Source organism: Hyalella azteca, unplaced genomic scaffold, assembly GCF_000764305.2.
Source record: "Hyalella azteca isolate HAZT.00-mixed unplaced genomic scaffold, Hazt_2.0.2 contig9555, whole genome shotgun sequence".
NCBI lineage: Eukaryota > Metazoa > Arthropoda > Malacostraca > Amphipoda > Hyalellidae > Hyalella > Hyalella azteca.
Window position 1 is genome coordinate 81258 of NW_025939624.1, and position 7971 is coordinate 89228.

Here is a 7971-nt window from a genome sequence, read left to right on the forward strand (position 1 = left end):
TTAAAAAAAGATTCAATGAAGCAATTCAATGATGGTGGTGATTTTATGTGCCATCAAAGTTACAAATTTAAAGTAACTATTTTTTCAATATGGCCGAAAAATTCAAATTTGGATTTCGGCCGTCAAATGCATCACACTATTTAGTCTTGGATTACTGGCATTGCTCTGGATGCCGTCAGCTCAATTTCAATAACAATTCGAGGTAAGATATTAATTTGCCAATTAACATACCTGTAAATATAACGTTAGCAGAATTCACACTAGGAATTCTGCGAGAATTCAATGAATTCGTTACTACCGCATGAATTTCATTCAAAGTTTGTTAAAATTTACGGATGTTGTGGGAATTCTTCCGCATCGTTCTATTCCGGCAGCCAATGCCGCGCAATTGTCCGCCTGCACCTCCCTGAGATTTTTCTCTCCCACGCTTTACATAATAAATTATTTGCATGTACTACACCCGGAAAAACGCTTCTGACTAAAAATCGGATATCGAATAAATTTACATAAATTTATATAGGTCTTCCTGAAAAAGAAATGGTGAATATTGAAGCTAGGTGATCACGCGGAGTTTGAAAATTTTTAAATGAAATACTTGAGAGAAAATTTTAGCATATTATATAAATGCCGTGGCCGGGATGTTAATACTTCATTAGATTTAGTTATAACTATCATGGCTCAAAGTCTCGTTTATAAAGTGATTGTTCCAGGGCAAATTATTTATAATTTGTCTTAATTGCCGATGTCTCCCACGAAATTAACGAAGAAAAGAGAAAAAAAAAACAACGACAACATGAACTGCATACCATGTGAACCACATGGCATCTGCACCAAATGCCATGTGAACCATGTGAACCACATGGCATATGCACCAAATGCCATATGAACCACATGGCATCTGCACCAAATGCCATGTGAACCACATATCATCTGCACCAAATGCCATGTGAACCACATGGCATCTGCACCAAATGCCATGTGAAACACATGGCATCTGCACCAAATGTCATGTGAACCACATGGCATGAAGAACGTCTGTTCTGACGTTATCGCTCAGCACGTGGCATGTCTGAAACTGTAGTCACAGCTGTCAATGGAATGTTTATAGCTGCTTAGTCATGCTTCATAATACTGTGCCTCTGTCTCTATTATTTATAATATATTTTTTTTCTTTGTAATTGATGTTACTAATTATTATTTAATAATTATAAGTATGGCTTTTATTGTCATCGCATACGCCTGCTGTTTGGGCCGATTCTTGGCCTCTTGTGTTCAACAAACCGTTTAAATTTAATATTAAATCATAATTATAAACAAGAAGTTGTGGAAGGAAAGAGATTGATGAAAATTTATTAAAATGCCCTCTTGTCCTTACATTGAAAATGAATTTGTTTTTAGATAACTATTTTTTCTGATTTGAAGTATTGTACCGAAAATGAACTTCGTTATAGTTGAACCTTGAGCTGCGTCCTATGGAAAGGCCAATTCTAATGATCTGCAATATATGTTGCACGGCACATGTATAATGGGATTGCTTGTATCTTATATGTTTTAACGCAATATTGAAATATTGACCTGATGTGATGGCAAGACAATCTTCTTTTTAATAATAGACGTGTTCTTGTGGATTAGTTCGCTGTAAAGTTGTCGACGACTGTATGTTTTCACGAACAAAAATATTACTACTTATAAGCTTCAAGAAACTAGTCCCAAATCTACTAGCATATTATTTTGGAGGACCATCGTAGGTCCAATGTTTTCTAGTCAACGTTCGTAATGCGTAGAAATATATTATCGTTTGCGTGAGCTTTTCGACTGTATCGTCCACTTTGGTTGTGAACACGTAACGGTTCCAGTCAGGTTATAATGTAAAAATTATGTGACATATTTAAAGCAAGATATACACTCCAATCGTATTATATTCATTGTCCCAGAGTTCACTTCGTGCCTGAGTATTGTCTTGTCGCTTCATTTTAATCATCATATAGTCACTGATTACGTTACGAAGCCTTTGATCATATCTAGCCCCTGTCTTCGAGTGAAGCTCAATATCTGTGTTCTTTTGAACAATTCGTTCATTAATTAAAGCTAGCGTTGGCTTCCCACCTAAAAAAACATTTTTTATGCCTGCAATTCAAAGCGACGCTGACAATCTTGGGATGACGCGGAGACTGGATGTATACATTTTTGAGGAGGTACATATTTTATGTACTCCGATAACTGGTATATTGGAAGGATATTTCATGATGGATATTGTAATATTCACCACCAATCAATTCATGTAGCGTTTTCTTCATTGAATTCACCCATAGAGGGAACATTTAAGGACGGATACCTGACAGGCTTCTCTTTATATCTTCAGTGGGATATGAAGACCTATAAATGCATGCAGTCTTATTTCCAACTTTTTGTATGCTGAATAATAAATAATGAATAAAGATCTTGCTGAATTCCAAGTAATATGAGCGGACCATATATATAGCAACGGTGTAGCAAGCTATTGTGAGTGAAGCTTTGTTTGTCGAAATAAATAGAAATAAAAAGCGATTACCTGTTGAAATTTCGATCTGTTGAAGACAGTGTAATATATACTGTTATTCCTTGCGAGATTCATCATCCGCTAGAATATATGTTGTTTTACATTGGTAATTTATAAATAAAATGATATAATCCCAGCCGTGGATATAATGTTTTAAAAATGTCTAATATTTGTTGTAAGCTGTTTCACTTATGATTTGTATTTTCAACAAATCTCAGTATCATGGAAGTGAATATAACAAAAAAGCGCGCTTCAGCTGTCATCGCGTCTGTGCTTCGCTTTCTGATGTTCACTTGTCGACTGTGGGCTGCAAAGTTAGCTTGGTGTGCGTACGCTGCCTCTGCACCGTAGAATTAGTTCGTTCCTCGACTCCTTTGTTTAAAAAGGAAGAGATAACGTGCCGCGTGGTGTATATTTACACAGTTTTGCCTCAACAAATACAAGATGCTATTTTGAACGTTATTTTATTGGTATCCTCTATACTAACTTTTTGAAGGAATTTAAAAGTAAAGAAAACACCAAGCAAATTCACCATATCGATATTGAAAACGTTTCGGAGTCCAGCTCCATCATCAGTTCGAAAAACTAAAAATGAATAAAATAATATGATTTTATTCATTTTCCTTGTGAACTTGCGATATGGGCAGACTGATAATATAAGTACTAACTTTTTGAGTTACAGTTATCACAGTTTGAAGCTTCCTGTTATACTGATACTCGATGGACTAAGAACAGCACTGACGCCATCTCTTTTGTCGCGGCTTTCATAAATTGGCGAGTTTCATGACGGTTGCCGTGTTTACGCTCAGAACATGGCCAGCATCGCTCCATTGGTCGATAGTTCTGGGAATTTAGGCTTAATTGAAGCCACCTTTATTGTCTAGGAGGCAAGACTTCCGTGTGATGCTTCTGATTTGTGTGGATGAGATGGAGGTTGTTTGCAATAACGATTTCGCGAACAATTAAATCTTTCTAATTTTCCAGCATGCGAAGAAAAAAATACGTTTTAAATAAAACCAAATTCTTTCGATTTAGGATATATTGAAATTTTGTTTTTGACGTACTTGTCGAGGTACTGCTTAATTATAGTTGAATAGATTGTAAGACGCGAGTTTCCTTATTTTGTAACGACATATTTATTGAATCATTTACAGATTACAATTTGATTTTTTTCGGCCATTGTGAAGATATTTCAAAATTTACATTTAGTTGTGAATTTATTTCTTTCTGAGTTTGCTCATTGTTTTTTATTATACTTGAATCCTCTGAGCTTATTTTGTGGACTGGTTTTCTCGTCAGGAATTAAACATCGCTCTCGTGGACCTCTAAAAACTCTTCCCGCTATAACATAAAAATTATATAAAATGTATTTAGATTTAATATTATTTCGGGTAATAATTGAAGTAGGAAAATGGTGAATTAATAAAACTAGCGAGTGTTGCTTATTAAGGTTTATGTAGACTGTAGAGCTTCTCTCGCCTGTGATTTGCAGGCTGATAAGGAGAAACTGTTATCTCTGGACTAACAGAGATAATTATAAATTCTCTCGGTTAAAATTACCAGCATTAATCGCGTTGATAAATTATGATTCGTCCAGACTATTTGACCCACAATGGGCGGACATTCAGTGAAATAAGTGGGAGTTTGTCTAAATAACGATGCACTGTTTGGGCTAGTGTGGGTCACCTGGTCCAGTTTGGCTCGTTCAAAAGCGTATCACTGATACGTCCGCTCTCTGCTCGTGTTGTGGGTCCGAAGATGTGTCAAAATTTGAATATGACCCACTTCTTTTTCTGAGTCGGTGGTTTGATCAGAATTATGACAAGCGCACCGTTCAAGAACAACGTAAACTTAAAACAATTTGTCAATCGAATTTTTTACTTGAGACAAATTTGGAACAAGTAATCATTGCATTTTCTGTTTTTTTTTTCATCAATAAAGAACTGACACAAATTACGTTCATCACAGGTTAAAGTTGATCGTACACTAATGAAGGATTCTTCAATTCACTGATTGAATTACAGCCGAAGTAATCGCTTGTGTCGTTAACTTTTCTCGCTGCAATTGGGCGATGCTCTCACAAAGGCTTGATTTACGCGTCGTTTGTGGTAATTAGCTCTAATTGCTGGACTCTGAGCTACCGAGGGACAGGCAACGATGGAGGGATACCAGCGAGCTTGAAACTTTAATTTTTAGCCGCCATCTCGCGAGATTTACGATGATGAGGCACAGAAAACCTTGTAGCACAGCGAGGCACCTCTGCGTTACTCGTTCCCGATATTCAACAAAATATCTATTATAATTGGTTCAAATATCTTTATAAATTATTTTGATGTAACTATAGTTATATTTTGTTTCGGCGAAAAATGTACCGAATTGTACTCCAAATACTTTTCCATTTCTGAAATACAATCGTCTTTATCATTTTAATAAATATAATACAAGATAATTTACACATAGATTTAACCATATAAAATAAATAAATGCATCCACGGCTCTAATATCAACCGAGGGTATTTCCAATAGACGTCAAAATTAGTTGTCGTTGATAACATTCACATTTTGCCTCGCAAACAGGCCGGAATTCTATGAGGATTGCGATTATTCAGGTACAAGGCGACAGCGATTATTAAATTAAAGAAAAATCTCAAAAGTTAACCCTCCTTTTGATGACTGAAGTGAACACAAACTATAATTTCATATTTTCAAGTTATTTGTAAATTAGAAAGGAAGTCGCGACAGTTTGAATAGCAGACCTCAAACAAAAGAGAGTCTGGCGAGCCATGGCTCGTTTGTCCAGTAGCACTTGGGCGCTCCAAAGACCCCTCAGAAGCGATAACTTTAAATTACGGCTGCGTTTCAGGCTTCTTTTTTTCTATTCGCTTCCTCCGAGTTTGTTGGTAAGAGACTTGGCTACTCAAGTAGCGCCTTTTCTTAAGACTCTTGCCGACTTATTGGCAAACAAAGAACAACTTCCTACTCACTTCTGAATTAGTTTCAGCCGATTAGATGCATGCTTACTTCTTTATTTTTCTTGTTGTAAACAATTTTTTAGTGAAGTTTCAAGTCCAACGTATGCATATTGAAATGTCAACATCAACTCATATTGAAATTTTCATTACAGGAAGTCCATTTGATTTCGACCACGTCAATGAGTGATTCGTCTTCCTATACTGCATCTCCATCTTCGTAATATATTACAGAAATTTAGTTACAATTGTTTTTTATCATATTTTACGGTACCTACATAATTCTATCATAATTCAAAATTTCAATTTTTTCACCGTCTTACTAAAAATCTGATTAACCGTTATAATTCCATGGTTATCAAGGATCGAACCAGGCAGAGAGGCAACAGGTGCACACAGCCAGAGTTTTGGGTGAGGAAAACGTTGTTCAGATCTTGACGTTCGACTTCCATCGATGCATACTAATATTGTTTCCTATGTGAATGCAATTCTAGCACTTCAATGTTGTTTCTTAGTATGAATTCCTGAGCAATGATTCAAGCTCATAACCCAAAGCCCCAACGTATCTAAATCTGTTTTTTGCGGGACAAAATTACCAGTAAATGTACAGGCATTTACCTAGTCATCGTAAACCCCAATTGTTAATTGATGGCCATATATTTGTAGTGAAATTAAACTGTCATCATGAAATTATATAAGTCGCATGCTTAGAGGTAATAATATGGGACTTTGTTCGTCTTCACAATTGAACTCTTATTTATAAGGCGGCCATGAGTTGAACACAAAAGAGGCCGAAATTAGCCCAACACACGTCAGGTCTAGAGAATATTTTAAACGTGGCTAGCTTACTTAAATAATGACATACAGGCATTAAAATGGCGAAAATTTTCGCCTTATTATTTTGCCAGAATTCTGATCGGAACAAACTTCTCTTCAAACTTCGAGAAGAATGTAGTTATCTGTTCAGTGGCAGGCACTTATTTAATCCACTAGACCCAAGCTAACCTCTGCCCATAATTAATCACCGGTCTTTCCCCAGCTCACACTTTTTTCAGTTTCTAGGTAAAATTCTATGTAATGACTACAAATGCCATCAATCGTCTCGGTTGAGAAATGTACGTCCATCACTCGAAGTACCTTTTAAAGTGCTTGTACACGGGGATAGTGCAGACGGCTAGTAAATCTGGCTAGTGACGGTCGCTTGGTGACTATCCGGCAAGTAAGCCTGTACACACGTGGAGAGTAGAAGGTGCCGCTATCTTCTCTTTCGCGCCCGCCAGTGCGTCATTAGAAGCCGTCGAGTAAAGTCTGCGAAGATGGTTAGTGGATCGCCTTCAACAACTCGATTCTGTACGTCGTTTTTATACTATTTATTCTAGCCCTTGAAAATGCAGCGTCGGGAACAACTAAACACTGACTAATAAGGTCTTCTTTCCGTTTCAAAATACTCGTTTCTCCCTTCATTTTGTTGGAGTAACCATCATGGAAAACATTATACTTTAATTCATATAGCCGATTCTGACCAGAAACAGGCGCACAGAGCTGGGATCGAACCCGCACCTCTCTGCTCCAATCCTGGGACTCTGAACTTTAACCACTGGGCCACCCTGCCCAAAAGAATAATAGCGGTTTCAGCGTTTATTAGGCCGTAGGCCTGTCGCCGATTCTTAACATGGCAGAACATCCACAGCATTTTGCGGTCTCGAACTCACAACTCACTGCTACAATTCTGCTGTGCTTAACCGCCCGGCCTCCTCGGGCGGTTAACTTGACTTGACCCAAGATACTTGACCTCGGACTTGACCCAAGAAACTTCGCAAGAGCGGCACAAATGCTCTCACCATGGCTGCATCAGCGCTACTAGCCACTTCTCCAGCCAAGATATCAAGACATTGTTGTCTCTCTCGGCCGCGCCTCGGGCACTTGCCGGCGCATGCCTCTGAAGCGGCTGAACCCCTATACACGAGGCTAGTAGCGTGGACAGTTCAAGCGCCGGATGAACTAGCGGCTAGTACTATCCCTGTATCCCTTTGGAAACACCTTTAAAATTACACTCGACTACCAAAAGAACAAGCTTGCCGGTCGAGATCGGGGTTCTCGTTTCTCTCGTTAAAACGCTAACTAAAATTTTCCAATTTTAATGTCAGAAATAATTAAATATTAAGCGTGCATTTGAAATAAATATGATTCTGAGAATTTACTCATCTTCATGTTCACAAAAATGTCGAGCAGTTGGCCATGACCGAATAGTTATAGCCACAAACCAGCTAAAAATTATAGTAAAAAAATACTCCTAAGATTTTTTCTCAACGTAAGAATTAATTTCTTCTCTCATACATGGCCTATTAATTATTCATACTAGTAAATGTTACATCAAATGCGAGTGAGTAAAATGCAGGTCTAACCAAATTAGCAATTTCTTCAAGATGCTAAATACGGGAATGAAGTTTCAGCTAAAAATCG